Source organism: Lolium rigidum, chromosome 4 (genome assembly GCF_022539505.1).
Source record: "Lolium rigidum isolate FL_2022 chromosome 4, APGP_CSIRO_Lrig_0.1, whole genome shotgun sequence".
Classification (NCBI taxonomy): Eukaryota; Viridiplantae; Streptophyta; class Magnoliopsida; order Poales; family Poaceae; genus Lolium; species Lolium rigidum.
Genome location: NC_061511.1, coordinates 99,405,424 through 99,417,993, shown reverse-complemented (window position 1 = coordinate 99,417,993; position 12,570 = coordinate 99,405,424).

The following is a 12,570-nucleotide window of genomic DNA, read 5'->3' as shown; positions in this document are numbered from 1 at the left end:
ATATGTTGTACAAGTTTCTCATTGCGAGCACGTATGACTATATATGGAAAACATGCCTACATGATTAACAATCTTGATGTTCTGTCTTAATGCTATTTCAATCCTATCAATTGCCCAACTGTAATTTGTTCATCCAACACTTGTTATTGGAGAGTTACCACTAGTCTAGATAGCTGGGAACCCCGGTCCATCTCTCATCATCATATACTCCTTCCTATATGACATTGGAAGTAGTATCAACTATTTTCTGGTGCCATTGCCTCTGTGTTACTGTTATCGCTGCTGTACGTATTCTTGTTACTATTGCTCTCATATTACTGCTGCTTTCACATCACCCTCGTTACTAGTGCTTTTCCAGTGCAACCGAATTGACAACTCAGTTGTTAAGGCTTATAAGTATTCTTTACCTCCCCTTGTGTCGAATCAATAAATTTGGGTTTTACTTCCCACGAAGACTGTTGCGATCCCCTATACTTGTGGGTTATCAATCAGCACCCGGAGCCGTCTGTCTAAGGCGTCGGCGGAGAGATTGTCCTTAGAGGTGCGCATGGTACCCTCACGGCCCGTGTACTGGAATAGCAGGCGGTCCAGATGTTGCAGGGGCTGGATCCGCTTAGTAAACCAGGACATGGTCAGGTCTTTCCCCGATAAGCCCTCGTTCGTAAGCTTGTGGATCCGCCTAATCGCCCGAGTCAGTTGAGGTGACTCGGAGAGATGGGGACATTGAGTCCAGGCCGGAGTCTCGCTGGGGGGGACCGTCCTTGAAGATAGGCAACACCTTTGGAGATGCCGGATCCGACACGTCCTTCAGGTAGAAGAAGTTGTCGGACCAGTACCGCACAGACTCATGGCGATCTGTGTGCGGGTACGTGCGCCCAGGGCGGAGCTTGAAGGTGACGCCACCGCAAGTGGCTAGCGTAGAAGTCTGAGAAACTTTCTCCTTTTCGACAGAGAAGTAATATTGGAAGAGGGGGAGATCCGGGGCTATCCGGAGGTGACCTTCACACAATGTTGCGTGGTTGCTGATGGACAGGATGCTGTTCGGAGCGATATGATGAGGCTGGAGCTCGTACGCCTTCAGGATTTCCGAGAAGAAATTGCTGGGCGGGAAAGAGAATCCGCGCTCAACGAGCGCCTTGGTCACTACCCACTCTCCGGCTTCGGGAGCGGGGTTCTGTTCGCCGGAGATCGTCCGCCAGGATCCAGGTTTTATGAAACCCTCCGCCTCGAGGTTGCGGAGCTCAGTCTCCATGGTGAAGCAAGGCCACCACTTCCCCTTGGCTTCGTTGTCTCGCTTCCGAGCCTTTGATTTCTTGGTGGCTGCCTCCTCCACCTTCTTCTCCATCTGTTCAGCGCCCGCGGATTCCTCCGGGTTGGCTGACGACCCTTCAATGTTCTTCCCGGAGTCTCTCTGAGGCTTCAGGTGAACTGGGGCGAGGGGAGGAGGGGCGGAGGAGATGGGGGTCGCCATGATTGGCTCAGTCGAGGGAGGCGGAGTAGAAGAAGACATCTGCGAAGGAAGTATGAGCTGGACAAACTTAGCCGGATCCTACGAAGAAAACCCTAGTCATCCCTACCAACTGCGGTGAGAAGGAAAAGCTTGAGGGCTTACCGGAATGGCTTCCGCGGTGGTTGAGGTCGTCGGTGGCGAGGTTTCGCTGCGGTGGCTCGCCGGACTTAAGAACAGGAAGAACAGCACGCGGCGGCGATGGTGCTCCGGCGAACTTCCGACAGACTCCGGTGCGGCGGAGAAGGAGCTCGGAGGCGGCGTGATACGTCCAAAACGTATCTACTTTCCCAAACACTTTTGCTATTGTTTTGCCTCTAATTTGTGTATTTTGGATACAACTAACACGGACTAACGCTGTTTTCAGCAGAATTTCCCTGGTGTCTCGTTTTTGTGCAGAAATTCAACTTTCAGGAAAATCCCCGGAATTAATGCCCAAGGGCTTATTTTTCCAGAAGATTCACGGAGCCAGAAGGGCAGGCCAGGGGGGCCCACGACCCCCACACCATGGGCCGGCGTGCCCTAGGAGGGGGGCGCGCCGCCCTATGGTGAGGCCCCCTCGGCCGGCCACCGACGCCCTCCTCTGGACTACTTAACGCCTTCGACCTAAAAACGCACGGGGGTTAGACGAAATCGCCAGAAGACATCCAGAACGCCGCCACCATCGCGAAACTCCGTCTCGGGAGCAGAAACTCCGTTCTGGCACTCCGCCGGGACGGGGAATTGGAGGAGATCATCGCCATCATCACCACCGACGCCTCTCCATCAACCAGCCATGTTTCCCCCACCCATGTGTGAGTAATTCCCCCGCTGTAGGCTGAAGGGGATGGTAGGGATTGGATGAGATTGGTCATGTAATAGCATAAGATTGTTAGTGCATAGTGCCTAGTATCCGTAATTGGTACTTTTATGATATTGTTGCAACTTGTTATGCTTAATGCTTGTCACTAGGGCCCGAGTGCCATGATCTCAGATCTGAACATGTTATCAATTCATGATGATATTCATTGCTTTATGATCTTACCTGCAAGTTGTATACACGTATTGTTGTCCGGAACCCGAGACCCCAAAGTGACAGAAATTGGGACAACCGGAGGGGAAGGCGGTGATATGAGGACCACATGTGTTCACGGAGTGTTAATGCTTTGCTCCGGTGCTCTATTAAAAGGAGTACCTTAATTTCCAGTAGATTCCCTAGAGGCCTGGCTGCCACCGGCTGGTAGGACAAAAGATGTTGTGCAAGTTTCTCATTGCGAGCACGTACGACTAAATATGGAACACATGCCTATTGATTGATTAGTACTTGGATACCGTTTTATTATTATCTGCAAATGCCCTACCTTGATTGTTACATGAGTTTCTCTCATCCATGCAACGCCCGTTCATCCATCCCTGTGCCTACAGTATTTTAATCCTGCTGTTTACTATAATCACTACTGCTGTCTTTGTTACTCTGCTGCTGATATTTCACTACTGCTATCTGCTATAAAACTGTTACTATCGATAAACTCTTGCGAGCAAGTCTGTTTCCGAGTGCAGCTGAATTGACAACTCCGCTTGTTAAGGCTTACAAATATTCTTTGGCTCCCCTTGTGTCGAATCAATAAATTGGGTTTTACTTCCCTCGAAGACTCGTTGCGATCCCCTATACTTGTGGGTTATCAAGACTATTTTCTGGCGCCGTTGCCAGGGAGCATAGCTTTATTTGCAAGTTCACTTGGATTGATATTGTTCGCTGCAAACTCTCCATCATGGGTAAACCTCGCGATACTAAAGTCGCCATATTACCATCCACTACAAGAAAAGGTACAACTCGAGTACCTATGCTTGCTCTTGATTCACCATCCGTGATAAGTAAACTTGTTTCACCACCACAAGCTTCAAATGTCTGGTACTTCTGCTGAATCCGAAAATTCCTCTTATAATTTTGATGATGCTTCGTCGTGCTTGATAATGATGGTTCATTAGGATCTTTTCTAGATGCTACAATTGCTAGGTCTAGACAAATTGAAAGTACTCGAAACTCCTAATGAAAATGCTGCGACACCTGTTAATTCACCCGAGTCTCGTTGAATACTCTAGTGATGATCTTGATGAAGATTATGTAGAACTTGATGATGATTTCATTGATAAATGCAATGCTACTACTGATGCAAGTAATATTAAACAGCTTCTTGCACAACGTGCTGTTAGATATAAATTGTCTCCTAATCCTAAATTTGCCACATCTCCTATAAACATTAAGGATAAGGATTATGATTTTTCTCTTGATTTATCTCATATATCTATTGTTGAGAAAACACCTTTTTGTGGTACTGAAAAAGAAAGTGATGTAGAACACATGATTTAGCTGTCTACTTTGAGTAGCTTGTTTTTTGATGATGTTAAGAAGCGTACTTATTTCGTTGCTAAATTTTTTCCTTTCTCATTAAAGGATGATGCTAAAACTTGGTATAATAGTTTGCCACCTAATTCTATTGATAGTCCAAGTGAATTGCTTGACGTTTTCTTTCAGAAATACTTTCCTTCTAGTGCTCAACATATTGCTTTGCAGAGAATTTATAATTTTGACCAGGGAGATGGAGAGAAATTGCCTGAGGCTTGGGCGAGATTTTGCTCTCTTATTAGAGCTCGGCATGGACATGATCTAGAAAAGTATGATTTACTTGATATATTTTATAGTGGACTAACCATTGAGTCTAGGGCATACCTGGATAGTTGTGCTGGTTGTGTTTTCAGGAAAAGAACTCCAGACGACGCTGAAGAATTATTGGCTAGAATAGGCCGGAATCATGATGATTGGGCTACACCTGAACCAACCCCGACACCAATATTGAAGAAGAGGGGGATGATTAAATTAAATGATGAAGATATGAGGGAAGCCAAGAAATCTCTTAAAGAGAAGGGTATTAAATCCGAAGATGTGAAGAATTTACCTCCCATAGAAGATTTATGTAAGATTACTCCGCCTTCATCCATGATTGAGGTACACTCTCTTGAACGCTTTACTAGGGAAGATATTCCGTATTCAAAACCTCATGCTCAATGCTTAGATGAGTTTGATAATTATATTGTTAAGCAAAATAATTTCAATATGAGAGTAGAGAATCATTTAATGGAAAATTCTCGAGCTATTAGTGAATTGCATGGTATTGTGGAGAGAACCTCCAATGATGTTAAGATGCTTTTTAAACATTTTCATATGGTTCAAACTCAAATTGATCAACTCACTAAAGTGCAAAATGACTTGTTAAAAAATAGTTCTAAAGAAAAACATGCTTATGAAGTAACAACTAGAGGCGGTGTTTCTACCCAGAATCCTCTATATCCTGAAGGGCATCCCAAAAGAGTTGAACAAGATTCTCAACGAACTAAAACTAGTGCTCCTTCTAAGAAAAAGAAACATAAAACTGTTGTAGAATCCTCTGAACCTGTTAATGATCCTAATAGTATTTCTATTTCTGATGCTGAAACTGAAAGTGGTAATGAACATGATAAAGATAATGATAAGAATGATGCTTCTGATAAAGAAGAGGTTGAAGAAGAACCCGAAAAGCATGCTAAAAATAAAAAGTATACTAAAGAAGATTTTATTGCTAAGAAACATGGTAATGAAAGAGAACCTTGGGTTCAAAAGCAAATGCCTTTTCCCGCTAAGAAACTAAAATCAAAGGAAGAAGAACACTATAATAAATTTTGTGATTGGATGAAACCTTTGTTCCTGCAAATCCCTTTGACTGATACTATTAAATTGCCTCCTTATTCAAAGTATATGAAAGATATTGTCTCTAACAAAAGGAAAATTCGTAATGAGGAGATTTCCACTATGCTTGCTAATTACTCTTTCAATGGCAAAGTTCCAAAGAAGCTTGGCGACCCAGGTATACCGACTATTCCTTGTTCCATCAAGAACAATTATGTTAGAACTGCTCTATGTGATTTGGGAGCAGGTGTTAGTGTTATGCCTTTTTCTCTTTATAAGAGACTTTATTTAGATAAGTTGATACCGACTGACATATCTTTGCAAATGGCTGATAAATCTACTGCTATTCCTGTTGGTATATGCGAGGATGTTCCTGTTCAAGTTACTAATAATTGCTTAATATTAACTGATTTTGTTGTGTTGGAAATGCCTGAAGATGATAATATGTCTATTATTCTTGGGAGACCTTTTCTTAACACCGCAGGGGCTGTTATTGATTGCAATAAAGGAAAAGTTACTTTCAATATCAATGACAAGGAGCATACTTTTTATTTTCCCAAGAGGATTAATAAAGTATGTGGAGTTAATACAATTTCTAATTTGAGAACCATCAAAGTGGGAACTATTGATTGTCTATATGAGCCTAAGCAAGGTTATCAAAGTATTATGATTGGATCCATATCAATTCAATACAAGGTAACATGATTGATTTGAGGTTTAATTCTTCTTATGTCATGTAAGATTTATTTGGTAGCAAGACTTGATCAACCTTGTTAACAAGTACATTTTATATGCATAGACGAGCTAAACAACATTTCTTTCTTCCTCCACTTGCTTTACTTGCTATAGCACTACTTGTTTGCAAGATACTTTAGTTGTTTAGATTATGATTTGATGAGGATATCCTATTAAGCTTGATATTGCTGCTATGAAGAGTCACAAATTTGTCACAACTGACTCTAATTTAGATAATATTGTCTATAGAATGTTGTTTGCTGACGGGGATGAGAGCGAAATCCCTTTGCCGCAGCCAGCTTTGTTCAGTATTCACAGGAAACCGTGGTCGCGCTCTAAGGAGGAGGTGGATGAGCAGCTGAGGATACATGGGTTCTACCAGCAGCATGACTCCGAGGACGCCGAGCCCTCCCACGACTACACCGTCACGTATCCTGGTGCTTATTCCAGCACATACCCAGAACAGGATCCATCTTCGTCGTACTACGGAGGTGCTACTTCATGGGCACCATGGGATTGATCTCCACTTAGGACAAAAGCCTAAGGTTGGGGGGGAGGTATACCGGCATCACTCATTCTTTGCATATTATAGTTGCTGGATACTTGTACGTACTTGTTTAGCTTCTTAAAGTGGTTTTCTAATAAGAGGGAGATGATATTTGGGGAAGTGCTGATTGAAAACAGATTCTGGACTGATACCAAAAAAATTCTGAAAAACAGCCAGAACGTTATTTTTCTAAGACAATTTTTGTGCATGTTCCCCAGGTTATTATCTAACTTTCATTAGTTGAACACTTTTCGAGCTGAGCAGCGGAAGAATTTCTTAAAAATCGATTATTGTACTGCTGTCAAGTTTGACGAATTTCTGCTGCTTTGTGTTTATGTGACTCTTTTAGTTTTCATTCTCTTGTTTTTGCTTTGTTTCTTTTCTAAAACACAAAAAGACCAAAAAAATTCTGTTGTTTCTCTTTACCATTTGTTTATTTTGGTTTCTTGCTTTTATTTTGCTTTATTTGCTATCGTTGGTTTGCTATAAGAAAACCCAAAAAGATTTTGCTTTGTTTGCTTGTTTCCTTTTGTTCTTGTTTCCAATTCGAAAACACTAAAAATATTTGTTGTTCTTCTTTGGTTTTGTAAAGTTCATTATGGAGTTCAGAGGTCTTCGGTGGCGGGAGCTTGGTTTTCATTTCATATTATTCAAGCTACACAAGTGAAAGGCAATAATGACGATCTACGACAATTCGACTGTGGTGAGAGGCTGGTATGAACTCTATTTGTTTTCATTTTTGTACATATATTCATCCATGTGAGCATGCTTAGTTGGTTCATGTGAGGTATATGTCATTTAAGAAAGTCTAGTAGTTCATGATCTCTCATGCTTAGCTCCAATTTATTAATATGAGTAGCATATCATAAATATTTGCTTGCATTGCTTTATTCATAGATAGGTATGACATTGTGGTATCCTCCTCTGAATAATTCACTTGAATCAACTTGGCACATGCTCACGCATGCATATGACTGAACAAAAGTCAATTAAGCCTCGATGATTTACTTTACCTCAGAGTTCTTGTATCACTTTTATGCCTCCGTTAATTTATTTTGTCGTAAGCATGATTATGACGATTCTCGCTCTCTTGATTGTCGCTTCCCAGTCTATTGCTAGCCTTCACTTGTACTGAGCAGGAACGCTGCTCGTGCTTCCAAACCCCGGAAAACCAAGTTATTCCAGAGTGTCCACCATAAATACCTATGCATGGCATTTCAAACCATTCCAAGTAAATTCTCATGTGCTACCTTTAAACCTTCAAAATACTTATAATTTGTGTTGATGTTTTATAGCTCATGAGGAAATATGTGGTGTTTATCTTTCAATCTTGTCATTTACTCCTGACAGACTTTCATAATGGACTAGTGGCACATCCGCTTATCCAATAATTTTGCAAAAAGAGATGGCAACGGGGTTCCCAGCCCCAATTAATCAACTTTCATTAATAATTCTCTTCACATGTTTTGCCCTGATTTATCAGTAAGCAACTTAAAATGCAAATAGGCACTCCTCCATGGTATGTGATTGATGGAAGGCACCCGAGGATTCGGTTAGCCATGGCTTGTGTAAGCAAAGGTTGGGGGGAGTGTCATCCATAATAAAACTAAAATATATATGTAAACAAAAGAGAAGGGGGATGATTTACCTTGCTGGTAGAGATAACGTCCTTCATGGGAGCCGCTCTTGAAATTATGGTTGACGAGGTAGTTAGAGTACCCACTATCATTCGTTGACAACAACAAACACCTCTCAAAATAATTTTACTCCTGTTTTACAAATGAAAAGCTCTAGCACATGTTAATCCCTGCTTCCCTCTGCGAAGGGTCAATCTTTTACTTTTACATTGTGTCTCCATCCTTTCTTTGAGCACCTTCTTAAGAGCATAACTGTCATTCTTAGTATAATATGCTTGTCCCAAAATGTGATTAACTGTGGTATAACTTTGATGCTTTTATCTTTGATAATCTCTACTTCCAGTCTTTCCATGAACTTCAAAGGTGCCCGAGCATTTATGTTTTGCTGTACAAATACGGGCAAGCGAGATACCACTTTATCATATCCTTTTATGAACATTGCAATCCTGCTGATAGACATGATTCATGATGCTTATTATTAATTTGTTGGTACCTGATACGTCTCAAACGTATCTATAATTTCTGATGTTCCATGCTAGTTTTATGACAATACCTACATGTTTTGTTCACACTTTATATCGTTTTGATGCGTTTTCCGGAACTAACCTATTAACGAGATGCCGAAGTGCCAGTTGCTGTTTTCTGCTGTTTTTGGTTTCAGAAATCCTAGAAAAGAAATATTCTCGGAATCGGACGAAATCAACACCCAATATCTTAGTTTTCTCGGAAGCTTCTGGAACACCGGAGAGGGGCCAGAGGAGAGGCCCAGGGCCACCTCACACGGTGGCGGCGCGGCCCAAGGGGGGGGCGCCCCCGTTGTCCGGCTGCCCCGTAGCCCTTCCGACTCCGCCTCTTCGCCTATTTAAGCCTCCATGACCTAAATCTTCGAGACGGAAAAGCCACGGTACGAGAAACCTTCCAGAGCCGCCGCCATCGCAAAGCCAAGATCTGGGGGACAGGAGTCTCTGTTCCGGCACCCTGCCGGGACGGGGAAGTGCCCCCGGAAGGCATCTCCATCAACATCACCGCCATCTCCATCGACGCCGCTGTCTCCCATGAGGAGGGAGTAGTTCTCCCCCGAGGCTAAGGGCTTTACCGGTAGCTATGTGGTTAATCTCTCTCCCATGTACTTCAATACAGTGATCTCATGAGCTGCCTTACATGATTGAGATCCATATGATGAGCTTTGTAATCTAGATGTCGTTATGCTATTCAAGTGGATTTTACTTATGTGATCTTCGGAGACTCCTTGTCCCACGTGTGTAAAGGTGACGAGTGTGTGCACCGTGTGGGTCTCTTAGGCTATATTTCACAGAATACTTATTCACCGAGTTATGATTTGAGTTGGATGTCTCTATGAAATTGTGGTGTGTTAGTACCTCCTATGAATGCTCACAGTGACAGCGTGGGGTGTTTATTAGTACTTGGGAATACATCTTTAAGGTTTGCCTACATGATGAATTAGTGTTCGTTATCTTGCCAAAGAGTAATTCAGAATTGCATAGTGAAGTGCTTATTTATATTCCTTTATGATTGCAATGTGCTTTATATCACTATTAATCTATGTGCTACTCTAGTGATGTTATTAAAGTAGTCTATTCCTCCTCCATGATGTAATGGTGACAGTGTGTGCATCATGTAGTACTTGGCGTAGTTTATGATTGTGATCTCTTGTATATTATGAAGTTAACTATTACTATGATAGTATTGATGTGATCTATTCCCCCTTTCGTAGCTTGATGGTGACAGTGTGCATGCTATGTTAGTACTCGGTATAATTGCGTTGGTCTATCATGCACTCTAAGGTTATTTAAATATGAACATCGAATGTTGTGGAGCTTGTTAACTCCGGCATTGAGGTGCTCTTGTAGCCCTACACAATTAATGGTGTTTGTCATCCAACAAGAGAGTGTAGAGTGGTTTTATTATGTGATCAATGTCGAGAGTGTCCACTAGTGAAAGTATGATCCCTAGGCCTTGTTTCCAAATACTGCAATCATCGCTTATTTACTGTTTTACTGCATCTTTACTTCCTGCAATATTACTACAATCAACTGCACGCCAGCAAGCTATTTTATGGCGCCGTTACTACTGCTCATATTCATTCATACCACTTGTATTTCACTATCTCTTCGCCGAACTAGTGCACCTATACATCTGACAAGTGTATTGGGTGTGTTGGGGACACAAGAGACTTCTTGTATCCTGATTGCAGGGTTGCTTGAGAGGGATATCTTTGACCTCTTCCTCCCTGAGTTCGATAAACCTTGGTTGATTCACTTAAGGGAAACTTGCTGCTGTTCTACAAACCTCTGCTCTTGGAGGCCCAACACTGTCTACAGGAATAGAAGCGTGCGTAGACATCAAGCTATTTTCTAGCACCGTTGCCGGGGAGGTAAGGTAAAAGGCACTCACACTCCGGACCCCGGCAACTAAGCTATTTTCTGGCGCCGTTGTCGGGGAGGTAAGGTAAAAGGTATTCACATCCTCCGACTACTAAGCTATTTCCTAGCACCTGTTGCCGGTGTGTGAGTGCTCGAAGCTATTTCCTTTAGATCCTGCAATTGCATCTTTTTGTTTCTTGTTTACACTAGTTAGGCTTAATGGAAAACAACAAAAATATTAGAGATCTTTATAGTATCTATCTTGAATTAGGGCATGAGTTGTTTGAAGAGAGAATTAAAAACCCCATGGAAATTTGTTTGCAAAATAGTTGTAGCAATGTTATTAGCATGAACTCTTTGAATACTATTATTTCTAATGCTATGGAAAATTCTAAGCTTGGGGAAGCTGGTTTTGATGAGCATGATATTTTTAGTCCCCCAAGCATTGAGGAGAAAATTTTCTTTGATGATACTTTGCCTCCTATTTATGATGATTATAATGATAGTGGTCTTCTGGTGCCGCCTACTATGGAGGATAAATTTAATTATGATTACAATATGCCTCCTATATTTGATGATAGCTACTTTGTTGAATTTGCTCCCACTACAATTAATAAGAATGACTATGCTTATGTTGGGAGTAGTAATAATTTTATCCATGAGACTCATGATAAGAATGTTTCATTTGATAGTTATATTGTTGAGTTTGTTCATGATGCTACTGAAAATCATTATGAGAGAGGAAAATATGGTTGTAGAAGTTTTCATGTTACTAAAACGCCTCTCTATATGCTGAAAATCTTGAAGTTACTCGTGTTTTATCTTCCTATGCTTGTCACTTTGCTCCTCATGAATTTATTTGTGTACAAGATTCCTTCCCATAGGAAGTGGATTAGGCTTAAATTTGTTTCATACTTGCTTTTTGATGCTCTCTGATGGCGTGTATTTCACACGTTCGTTGGGAAACCCCAAGAGGAAGGTATGATGCGCACAGCAGCAAGTTTTCCCTCAGAAAGAAACCAAGGTTTATCGAACCAGGAGGAGCCAAGAAGCACGTTGAAGGTTGATGGCGGCGGGATGTAGTGCGGCGCAACACCGGAGATTCCGGCGCCAACGTGGAACCTGCACAACACAACCAAAGTACTTTGCCCCAACGAAACAGAGTGAGGTTGTCAATCTCACCGGCTTGCTCGTAACAAAGGATTAACCGTATTGTGTGGAAGATGATTGTTTGCGAGAGAAAATAGTAAAACAAGTATTGCAGCAGATTTGTATTTCAAGTATTAAAAGAATGGACCGGGGTCCACAGTTCACTAGAGGTGTCTCTCCCATAAGATAAAAGCATGTTGGGTGAACAAATTACGGTCGGGCAATTGACAAATAGAGAGGGCATAACAATGCACATACATGACATGATAAGTATAGTGAGATTTAATTGGGCATTACGACAAAGTACATAGACCGCCATCCAACCGCATCTATGCCTAAAAAGTCCACCATCGAGGTTATCATCCGAACCCCTCCGAGTATTAAGTTGCTAAGCAACGAGACAATTGCATTAAGTATGGTGCGTAATGTAATCAACAACTACATCCTCGGACATAGCGCCAATGTTTTATCCCTAGTGGCAACAAGCACAACACAACCTTAGAACTTTCTCGTCACTGTCCCGGTGTCAATGCGGGCATGAACCCACTATCGAGCATAAATACTCCCTCTTGGAGTTAAAAGTAAAAACTTGGCCAGAGCCTCTACTAGTAACGGAGAGCATGCAAGATCATAAACAACACATATGTAATAACTTGATAATTAACATGACATGGTATTCTCTATCCATCGGATCCCGACAAACACAACATAGAGTATTACGGATAGATGATCTTGATCATGTTAGGCAGCTCACAAGATCCAACAATGAAGCACAATGAGGAGAAGACAACCATCTAGCTACCGCTATGGACCCATAGTCCAGGGGTGAACTACTCACTCATCACTCCGGAGGCGACCATGGCGGTGTAGAGTCCTCCGGGAGATGAATCCCCTCTCCGGCAGGGTGC